At 42.2% G+C, this 12186-nt stretch overlaps 1 long non-coding RNA gene across 1 annotated transcript in view; it reads right to left on the bottom strand.

Moving 5' to 3' along the window:
* Positions 1-283: 283 nt before the first annotated feature.
* The window catches only part of LOC125963538 (uncharacterized), a 63600-nt gene continuing 51697 nt past the window's right edge, over positions 284-12186 (bottom strand). Inside the window, exon 3 of the long non-coding RNA XR_007475612.1 lies at positions 284-326. This is a non-coding gene — a long non-coding RNA (uncharacterized LOC125963538). The remainder of the gene's footprint in view (positions 327-12186) is intronic.

Raw genomic sequence — 12186 nt, 5'->3', positions numbered from 1 at the left:
ACCCTAACCCTTCCCCTAATCCTAACCCATACACTAATACTAACACCTACCCTAACACGTACGCTAACCCTAAACTGTTGTCGTACCTTAACCTGTACCCTAAACCGTCCCCATTCCCTAACCCTAAACCTAACCCTAACCCTTACCCGAAGCCTTATCCTAACCCGTCCCCAAATCCTAACCCATACACTAACACTAACCCGTAACCAAAGCCTTACTCTAACCCGTCCCCGAATCCTAACCCATACGCTAACACTAACTCGTACCCTAACACATACGCTAAACCTAAACCATTGTCATATCCTAACCTGTATCCTAAACCGTCCCTGTTCCCTAACCCTAAACCAAAACCTTACCCGAAGCCTTACTCTAACCCATCCCCTAATCCCAACCTGTACACTAACACTAACCCATACCCTAACACGTACGCTAACCCTACACCGTTGTTGTATGCTAACCTGTACCCTAAACCATCCCCATTCCCTAACACTAATCCTAAACCTAAACCTAACCCTTCCCCGAAGCCTTACCCTAACCTGTCCACTAATCCTAACCCATACACTAACACTAACCTGTACCCTAAACCGTCCGTTCCCTATCCCTAACCCTAACACTAACCCTTACCTGAAGCCTTACCCTAACCCGTCCAATAATCCTAACCCATACACTAACACTAACCCATGCCCGAACACGTACGCTAACCCTAAACCGTTATCATACCCTAACATGTACCCTAAACCGTCCCTGTTCCCTAACCCTAATGCTAACCCTAACCCTAATCCTATCACTTACCCAAAGCCTAACCCTAAGCCGTACCATAATCCTAACCTGAACACTACCACGAACTCGTACCCTAACACGTACACTAAATGAAAACCGTTGTCGTACCCTAACCTGTAACCTAAACCGTCCCTGTTCCCTAACCCTAACTGTAAACCTAACCCATACCCGAATACTTAACCTAAATCGTCCCCTAATCCTTACCCGTACACTAACACTAACCCATACCCTAACACGTATGCTAACGCTAAACCATTGTCATACCTAATCTGTACCCTAAACCATCACCGTTCCTTAACCCTAACCCTAACCCTTACCCGAAGCCTTACCCTAACCGGTCCCCTAATCCTAAGCTGTACACTAACACTAATCCATACGCTAACACTTACGCTCACTCTAAAACATTGTCGTACACTAACCTTTATCCTAAACTGTCCCCGTTCCCTAACCCTAACCATAAAACTTACCCGAAGCCTTACCCTAACCCGTCCCCTAATCCTAAACCGTACACTAACACTATTCCATACCCTAACACTTACACTAACCATAAAGTGTTGTCGTACACTAACTTGTACCCTAAACTGTCCCCATTCCCTAAACCTAACACTAACCCTAACTCTTACCCTAAGCCTTACCCTAAGCTGTCCCCTAATCCTAACCCATAAACTACCACTAACCTGTACCCTAACACATACGCTAACACTAAACAGTTGTCATACTCTAAACTGTACACTAAACCATCCCCGTTCCCTAACCCTAACCCTAAACCTAACACTTACCCGAAGCCTTACACTAAACCGTTCCCTAATCCTAACCCATACACTAACACTAACCTGTACCCTATCACGTACGCTAACTGTAAACCATTGTCGTACACTAACCAGTACCCTAAACCGTCCCCATTCCCTAAGCCTAACCCTTACCAGAAGCCTTACATTAACCTGTCCCCTAATCCTAACCCATACACTAACACTGACCCATACCCTAACATGTACGCTATCCCTAAACCGTTGTTGTACCCTAACCTGTATCCTAAACTGTCCCCATTCCCTAACTCTATCCCTAACCCTAACCCTAACCCAACCCTAACCCTTACCGGAAGCCTTTCACTAACCTGTTCCCTAATCCTAACCCGTACACTCACACTAATCCATACCCTAACACGTACGCTAACCCTAAAACGTTATCTTACCCTATCATGTACCCTAAACAGTCCCTGTGCCCTAACCCTAACACTAAACCTATCGCTTACCGGAAGCCTTACACTAACCCATCCACTAATCCTAACCCGTACACTAACACTAACCTGTACCCTAAAATATACACTAACCTTAAACGGTTGTCATACCCTAACCTGTACCCTAAACGATATGAGTTCCCTAACATTAACCCTAACCCTTACCTGAAGCCTTACCCAAACCCGTCCCTTAATCCTAACCCATAAACTAACACTAACCCATGCCCTAACACGTACGTTAACCCTAAACTGTTGTGGTACCCTAACCTGTACCCTAAGCCATCCCCATTCCTAACTCTAACCCTAACCTAACCGTAACAGTAAACCTTACCTGAAGCCTTACCCTAACCTGTCCCCTAATCCTAACCAGTAAACTAAAAGTAAACCGTACCCTAAACTTTTGCTATCCCTAAACCTTTGCTATCCCTAAACCGTTGTCATACCCTAACCTGTACACTAAACCGTCCCCGTTCCCTAACCCTAACTCTAACCCTAACCCTTCACCGAAGCCTTAACCCGTCCAATAATCCTAACACATACACTAACCCATACTCTAACACGTATGCTAACACTAAACTGTTGTCGTACCATAAAATGTACCCTAAACCGTCCCCTAACCCTAACACTAAACCTCACCCTAACCATAACCATAACCCTTACCCAAAGCCTTACCTTCACCCGTCCCATAATCCTAACCCTTACACTAACACTAAAACATACCCTAACACGTATGCTAACACTAAACTGTTGTCATACCGTAAAATGTACCCTAAACCGTCCCCTAACCCTAACACTAAACCTCACCCTAACCATAACCATAACCCTTACCCAAAGCCTTACCTTCACCCGTCCCGTAATCCTAACCCTTACACTAACACTAACACATACCCTAACACGTACGCTTCCCCTAAACCGTTGTCATACCCTAACCTGTACCCTAAACCCTCCCTGTTCCCTAACCCTAACCCTAACCCTTACCCGAACCCTTACCCTAACCCATCCCCTAATCCTAACCCGTAAACAAACACTAACCCATAACCTAACATGGACGTTATCCCTAAAGTGTTGTCGTACAGTAACCGGTACCCTAAACTGTCCCCGTTCCATAACCCTAAACCAAACCCTAATCCTAACCCTAACCCTAACCCTAACTTTCCCCATTCCATTACCCTAAACCTAATCCTAATGCTAAGCCTTACCCGAAGCCTTACCCTAACCCGTCCCCTAATCCTAACCCGTACACTAACACTATCACTTACCCTAACACGTATGCTAACCCTAAACCTTTGTCATACTGTAATGTGTACAGTAAACCTTCCCCGTACCCTAACCCTAACCCTAACCCTTACCCTAACCCGTCCAATAATCGTAAACTGTACGCTAACACTAACCTGTACCCTAACATGTACGTGAACCCTAAACTGTTGTCGTACAATAGCATGTGCCCTAAACAGTCCCCTAAGCCTAACACTAAACCTAACCCTAACCCTAACCCTAAACCTTACCCAAAGCCTTACCCTAACCCATCCCCGAATCCTAACCCGTACCTTAACACGTATGCTAACCCTAAACCCTTATCGTACCCTAACATGTACCCTAAACCATCCCCGTCCCCTAACCCTAACCCTAACCCATTGTTGTACGCTAACCTGTACCCTATACCATCCCTGTTCCCTAACCGTAACCCTAACCCTAAACCTAACCATTATCTGAAGCCTTATCCTAAGCCGTCCCCTAATCCTAACCCATACCCTAACACGTACACAAACCCTAAACCATTGTGGTACCCTAACATGTACCCTAAGCCATCCCCGTTCCTAACCCTAACCCTAACTTAACCCTAGCACTAAATCTTACCCGAAGCCTTACCCTAACTCATTCCCTAATCCTAACCCATACACTAACGCTAACCCGTACCCTAACATGTACGCTAACACTAAACCGTTGTCGTACCCTAAACTGTACCCTAAACCCTCAACATTCGGTAACCCTAACCCAAACCCTAACCCTAACTCTAACCCTAACCCCAACCCGAAGCCTTACCCTAACCCGTCCCCTAATCCTAACCCATACGCTAACACTAACCCGTACCCTAACATGTACAAACACCATAAACTGTTGTCGTACCCTAAATTGTACCCTAAACTGTCCCTGTCCCCTAACCCTAACCCTTACCTGAAGCCTTACCCTAACCCGTCTCCTAATCCTAGCCCGTACGCTAACACTAACCATACCCTAACACGTACGCTTACCCTAAACCATTGTCATATGCTGCCATGCACCCTAAACCGTCCCAGTCCCAAACACTAACCCTATCCCTAACCCTTACCCGAAGCCTTACTCTAACCCATCCCCTAATCCTAACCCGTACACTAACACTATCCCATACCCTAACATGTACGCTAACCATAAATCTTTGTCGTACCATAACCTGTACCCTAAACCATCCCCATTCACTCACCCTAACCCTAACCCTTACCCGAAGCCTTACCATAACCTGTCCCGTAATCCTAACCCGTACACTAACACTCACCCTTAGACTAACACATACACTAACCCTAAACCTTTGTTGTACCCTAACCTGTACCCTAAACCATCTCTGTTCCTTAAGTCTAACCCTAACCCTTCCCAAAACCTTACCCTAACCCGTCCACGAATCCTAATCGGTCACTAACACTAACCCATACCCTAACACGTATGCTAACCCTAAACCGTTGTTGTACACTAACCTGGATGCTAAACAGTCCCCGTTCCCTAACCCTAACCCTTACCCGAATCCTTACCCTAACCCGTCCCCTATTCCTAAACCATACTCTAACACTAACCCGTACCCTAAGATGTACGCTAACGCTAAACCGTTGTCATACCCTAACCTGTACCCTAAAACATCCCCGTTCCCTAACCCTAACCCTTACCCGAATCCTTACCCTAACCCGCCCCGATTCCTAACCCATACCCTAACATTAACCCATACCCTAACACATACACTAACCTTAAACAGTTGTCGTACCCTAACCTCTACCCTAAATGGTCCCCAATCCCTAACCCTAACTCTAACCCTTACCCGAAGCCTTACCCTAACCCGTCCCCTAATGCTAACCCGTACACTAACACTAACCCATACCCTAACACATATGCTAACCCTAAACCATTGTCATACCCTAACCTGTACCCTAAACCATCCCCGTTCCCTAACCCTAACCCTTACCCGAATCCTTACCATAACCCGTCCCCTATTCCTAACCCGTACTCTAACAGTAACCCGTACCCTAACATGTAGGCTAATGCTAAACCATTGTCGTACCCTAAGCTGTAGCCTAAAACGTCCCCAAACCTTAACCCTAACAACTTACACAGATGATTGTATTTTCACAGAGAAAAATACTCACAGAGTTAGAAAACAAACTATTCTTATGTAAAAGGAAAGGTGGGGGGAATGGAATATTAAGATAAGGTTTACCATACGTGTACAAATACCTGTTAAATACATATATCAAAAAGACTGACCATATAGCAAGGGAGGTCAACAGAACACTCTGCAATAATTTACATGGGAAGAGTTTCTGTACATGAATATATTACATATATATATTTATATATATAAGTATATATATATTTATGTATATATAATTATGTGTATATATATATATAAATATGTATATGTAATGTACAAATGAACCAGATTGTATACACCTAGGACAAACAATATTCTAATCATTACCCCGGTTTAAAAATAATTAAACAAAACGAACAGGAAATAATGGGATATAAACTTACGGGTTTTTTTCCTGGCACATTCCATTCTAATTTACAACCTGGGAGCACGACTTCCAGATAGGCTGTGCTGCCCTAGTAACCAGATTTGGGAATGGAGAAATGCTGCCTCCTTTTGGCCATTTCCTACAACAGCAGCTTTAAACCCAGTGCTAATGGCCACTAAATATGCACCACAGCTGCAGTTCTGTAATGAGACCTGACCTCCAAAAAATTCCTGGGGTCAAATATTGACCAAAAATTCAAAAGAGGGCAACCTTCCAAGAAGACAATTTCAAGGGATATATTGTACTCACATTTTATTTTTAACAGAAAAGAAAAAGGCGTGTAAAATGATGAATTTTTGGTATTTTTAAAGACATACAAACCCAATTACAAAAACCTATCAGCTCACACTAGTCAGAATGGCCACCAGCAAGACTTCTGCAAAGCAAAAATGCTGAAGGGGTTGTGGAGAAATGTGTACCCTCGCTTCAAAGTGGGACATGGTAAGAGCCAGTAATGAAAACACAAATGAGGTGCCTTGGAAAGGTAGATATTGAGCTACCATTCAATCAAGCATACCCACTGCTCTGCCTATCACCTGAGAGGTTATGAATCAAAAAGACACATGCTAGCAATCCTGCACTCCAGGAATATTTACCGCAGCCAACACTTGGAAGCAATAAAAATGTCCGCCAACAGAGGAATGTACAAAGAAGTAGTGGTCCGTGTACACAATGGAATATTACTCCAATAAAAAGAATATAAATTCAATTTAGAAACCAAACATAAGTAAGGAAAAATCAACTTTTGCGGAGTTATCTGGGCACATTCCACTCTAATGTATAACCGAGGAACACCACTGGCAGAAAGGTCTGTTTCCCTTGTTACCAGAGTGGGGAGAAGAGAAATGCTGCCACCCAATGGCCGTTACCTGCCACAGCAGCTTTAAAACCTGTGCTTATGATCACTTCCTATGCACAAGTACTGGAGGGCTGTAAATGAAACCTGCCCTCAAAATGTCTTCAGGGAGGTAATGGCCAAAATATTTCAAAATGAGGCAAATACTTCAAGAAAACCATTTGAAGAGGTAAGCTGTACTCACAGTTTGAAGAAAAACAGGACATGCCTGAAAGCTCAATTTCAAGGGATTATGAGACGCATGCAAATCCAACCACAAAGAGGTATCAGCTCACACCAGTCAGAATAAACATAAGCAGAAAAACTACAAACAATAAATGCTGAATGGGTTGTGGAAAAGTGCATATCCTCATCTTTAAGTGGGACGTAACCTGGTAAAAGCCACTAATGAGAACAGAATGGAGGTGCCTTTACAAGGTAAACGTCTGTCTGCCATATGATCCAGCAGGCCCATTCCTGCACGTATAACCGAAGAAGACAGAATTGGAAAGACACAGGCAGGCAAATGTGCATTGCAGCAGTACTACAATAGCCAAGACATGGAAGCAACCAAAAAGTCCACCAACAGATGAGTGGACAAAGAAGAACTGGTACACGTACAGATGGAATATTAGCCAAGGAGGAAAATGACACAATGCCATTTGCAGCACAGTAGATGAGTCCAGAAGTAATCACGCAACTTGTAGTAAGTCAGAAAGCGAAAGACACGTATCCTACGATACCACTTATAGGTGTTACCTAAAAATTGATACCAGTGAAGATATTTCCACAGAGAAAGGCAATCATAGATTCATTAAACAAACTTATGGTTCACCAATGGAAAGGTGTGAGGATTGGATACATTAGGATGCTGGGTTAAACAGAGATATACAAACACAGGTGAAGTATAAAATCACCATAGGGGCTTCCCTGGTGGCGCAGCGGTTGAGAGTCCGCCTGCCGATGCAGGGGACACGGGTTCGTGCCCCGGTCTGGGAAGATCCCACATGCGGTGGAGCGGCTGGGCCTGTGAGCCATGGCCGCTGGGCCTGTGTGTCCAGAGCCTGTGCTCCGCAACGGGAGAGGCCGCAACAGTGCGAGGCCCACGTACAGAAAAAAAAAAAAATCACCATAGACCTACGGAATACCACGAGAAGACTACTCAACATTCTGTCATAACCTACAATGGGAAAAGGATCCAAAGAACAATAGATATATGTATATATGTAAAACAACAACGTCTTGCACACCTAGAACAAGCAAAAAATTGTAATCACCCTTGCTGTGATAAAAAATGAAAATTAAATTTAAAAAACGAACAAGAAGTAGTCAGATATAAACTTAAGGGTTTTTTTCCTGGCACATTCCATTCTAATTTAGAACCTAGAACATGAATTCCACTGAGGCACTGTTGCTCTAGTAACCAGAATAGGTAAAGCAGAACTGCTGCCGCCTTGTGGCCGTTTCGCACAACAGCAGCTCTAAACCCAGCACTAATGGTTACTTGATAGTCAAAATAATTGCAGGCCTGTAAATGACACCTGCCCTCAAACCAAATCCTTGGGTCGTAAATCGAGCAAAAATCTCAAAGATGTGCATATATCAAAACGATAATTTCAAGAGCCATATTTTACGCACATTTTGTATTCTCTTTTTCTTTATGTATTTACTTTTGTTATACAAAAAAGGGCATGGAGGAATGCTCAACATCAGGAATTAATAAAGCCATGCCAATCCAGTCTACAAAAACGTTCACCTCACAGCCGTCAGAATGATCATCAGCAAAATAAGTCTACAAAATATAAATGCTGAAGGGGTTTTAGAGAACTGTGTACCCTCTAGCAGCTGGTGGGGTGTAACATGGTAACAGCCAGTACTGAGAACAGAATGGAGGTGTGTTTAAAGGTAAAAATTGAGCTACTATGTGATCTGGTAGGCCCACTGATGGGCCTGTCACCTGAGTAGACCTGAATCAAACAGACACAGGCTGGCGATCCTGCACTGCAGCAACATGTACCAGAGCCAAGAGCTGGAAGAAACCAAAATGTCCGTCAACAGAAATAGGCACCAAGAAGAAGTCGTCCATATACACAATGGAATATTAGCCATGGAAAAGCATGGAACATTGCCATTGGCACCACCATAGAAGGATCTAGAGATAATCACCCAACTTGAAGTAAGAAAGATACCAAAAGACAGATATCTTGTTACATCACTTATAGGTGTTACATAAAAATTGATACCCATGAAATAATTTCCAAGAGAAGGACACTCATAGATTCAGAAAACCAAATTACGTTTAACCAAATGGAAAAGTGTAAGGAATGTATAAACTAGGATATGGTGGTTTACAGACACGTACTAATATATATGAAATATATAATCAAAAAATACCTATGGAATACCAAGAGAGGTCTACTCAACACTCTGTAATAACCTACACGGGAAAGGATCCAAAGATGGATAGATCGATACATAGGTATAATGAACCAGATTCTGTACACCTAGAACACACACATTTTTCTCAAATATTCTCTGATAAATAATAAAAATTAACTTTAAAAAACAAACAAGAAGTAAGGAGATATTAGCTCTTGGGGGTTTGCCCTGGCATATTCCACTCTAATTTGCAGCCTACAAACACGATTTCCAGGAAAGCTCTGTTGCCCAAAAACCCAGAGTTGGAAATGTAGAAAGGCTGCCGCCTTGTGGCCGTTTCCCACAAGAACGGCTTTCAAACCACAGCAAACGGTCACTTAACATTCACAAGGACTCAGGACAGTAAAGGACAACTGTCCTCAAAAATTGTGCAGAGGTATGGAACGGCCAAAATAATTCAAAACTGGCAAATTTTTCAAGCAGATAGTATGAAGAGGTAAGTTTTACTCACTATTTTTTTTTAAAAAAGGAAAATGGATAAAAGCTCAACATCAGGAATTATTAGACTCATGCAAATCTAGCCTACAAAAAGGTTTCAACTCACGCAAGTCAACTACCATCAATCAAAAGTCTACAAACAATAAATGCTGAAGGGGTTTTAGGGAACCGTGTACCCTCCAGCTGCTGGTGAGATGTAAAGTGGTAAGAGCCAATAATGAGAACAGAAAGGAGCTGCGTTTAAAAGTAAAAATTGAGCCAGCATTCCATTCAGCAGGCCCACTGCTGAGCCTCTTACCTGAGAAGACCAGAGTCGAGAAGGCACAGGCTGCAACAGCTTCACCGCAGGAGTTTTCACAATACCCAAGACACGAAAGCAACTAAAATGTCCATCAATGGATGAATGGATTAAGAATTGGTCCATGTATACAATGGAATATTAGCAATGGAAAACAGTGAAACATTGCTCTTTTAGGTACCATAGATGAGTCTAGAGATAATCACAGAACATGAGGTAAGTCGGAAAGCAACAGACATATAGTATGATATCACTTATAGGCGTTATCTAACAACTGACACAAATGAGAGTATTTTCACAGGAAAGAAACTCACAGACTTAGAAAACAAACTATTCTTATCTAAATGGAAAGGTGGGCGGTATGGAAAATTAAGATTAAGGTTAACATACGTGTACAAATACCTATTAAATACATATATCAAAAACACCCACCATATAGCAAGGGAGGTCAACGGATAACTCTGCAATAAGTTACATAGGAAGAGTATCTGTATATATATATATATATATATATATGTATATATGTATACACATATATACATATATATATATATATATAATGTACAAATGAACCAGATTGTATACACCTAGGACAAACAATATTCTAATCATTACCCCGATTTAAAAAATTTTAAAAAACGAACAAGAAATAATGGGATATAAACTTATGGGGTTTTTCCCTGGCACATTCCATTCTAATTTATCACCTGGGAACACGACTTCCAGAAAGGATGTGCTGCCCTAATAACCAGATTTGGGAATGGAGAAATGCTGCTACCTTGTGGCCGTTTCCCAGAACAGCACCTTTAAAGCCAGTAGTAATAGTCACTAAATATTCACACAAGTTGCAAGCCTGTAAATGATACCTGCTCTCAAAAAAAATCCTGGGGTTAAAAATCGACCAAAAAATTCAAAGAGGACAGAAGAAGACGACTTCAAGAGATTTATTGTACTCACAGTTTTTTTCTGTTTTTGTTTAACAGAAATAAAACAAGGCATGGGAAAATGCTGAACATTAGCAATTAGTAAAGACATGCAAATCCAAATTAAAAAAAACCTATCAGCTCACACCAGTCAGAATGGCCATCAGCAAAAATTCTGCAAACAATAAATGCTGAAGGGGTTGTGGAGAAATGCGCACCCTCGTTTCAAAGTGGGAACATGGTAAGAACCAGTAATGAAAAGACAAAGGAGGTGCCTTGATAAGGTAAATATTGAGCTACCATTCAATCAAGCATACCCACTGCTGGGCCTATCGCCTGAGAGGATGAGAATCAAAAAGACACAGGCTGGCAATCCTGCACTCCTGCAATATTTACCACAGCCAACACTTGGAAGCAACAAAAATGTCCATCAACAGAGGAAGGCACAAAGAAGAAGTTGTCCATGTACACAATGGAATATTACTCCAATAAAAAATATATATAATTTCAATTTAGAAACCAAACATAAGTAAGGAGACATCAGCTTTTGGGGGTTTATCCAGGCGCATTCCTCTCTAATATATAACCGAGGAACACCACTGGCAGGAAGGACTCTTTCCCTAATTCCCAGAATGGGGAAAGGAGAAATACTGCCGCCCAATGGCCGTTACCTGCCACAGCAGCTTTAAAACCTGTGCTAATGGTCACTTCATATGCACAAGTACTGGAGGGCTGTAAATGAAAGCTGCCCTCAAAATATCTTCAGAGAGGTAATGGACAAAATATTTCAAAATGTGGCACATACTTCAAGAAAACCATTTGAAGAGGTAAGCGCTACTCACAGCTTGAAAAAAAAAAAGGACATGCCTGAAAGTTCAATTTCAAGGGATTATGAGGTGCATGCAAATCCAACCTCAAAGAGGTGTCAGCTCACACCTGTTAGAATAAACATCAGCAGAAAAACTACAAACAGTAAATGCTGAAGGGGTTGTGTACAAGGGCATACCCTCAAATTTAAGTGGAACGTAACCTGGTAATAGCCACTAATGAGAACAGAATGGAGACGCCTTTACAAGGTAAACATTTTGCTACCATATGATCCAACAGGCCCTCTCCTGGGCCTATAACCAAAGAAGACATAATTGAAAGACACAGGCAGGCAAATGTGCATTTCAGCAGTGTTACAATAGCCAAGACATGGAAGCAACCAAAAAGTCCACCAACAGGTGAGTGGACAAAGAAAAACTGGTCCATGTACAGATGGAATATTAGCCAAGAAAAAAATGACAGAATGCCATTTGCATCACCATAGATGGGTCTAGAAGTAATCACACAACTTGTAGTAAGTCAGAAAGCGAAAGACACATATCCTATGATATCACTTATAGGTGTTACCTAAAAATTGATACCAGTGA

This window comes from Orcinus orca, chromosome 2 (genome assembly GCF_937001465.1).
Source record: "Orcinus orca chromosome 2, mOrcOrc1.1, whole genome shotgun sequence".
NCBI lineage: Eukaryota > Metazoa > Chordata > Mammalia > Artiodactyla > Delphinidae > Orcinus > Orcinus orca.
The sequence above is the reverse complement of the archived record's forward strand: the minus strand, read 5'-3'. Positions and strand labels throughout refer to the sequence as shown.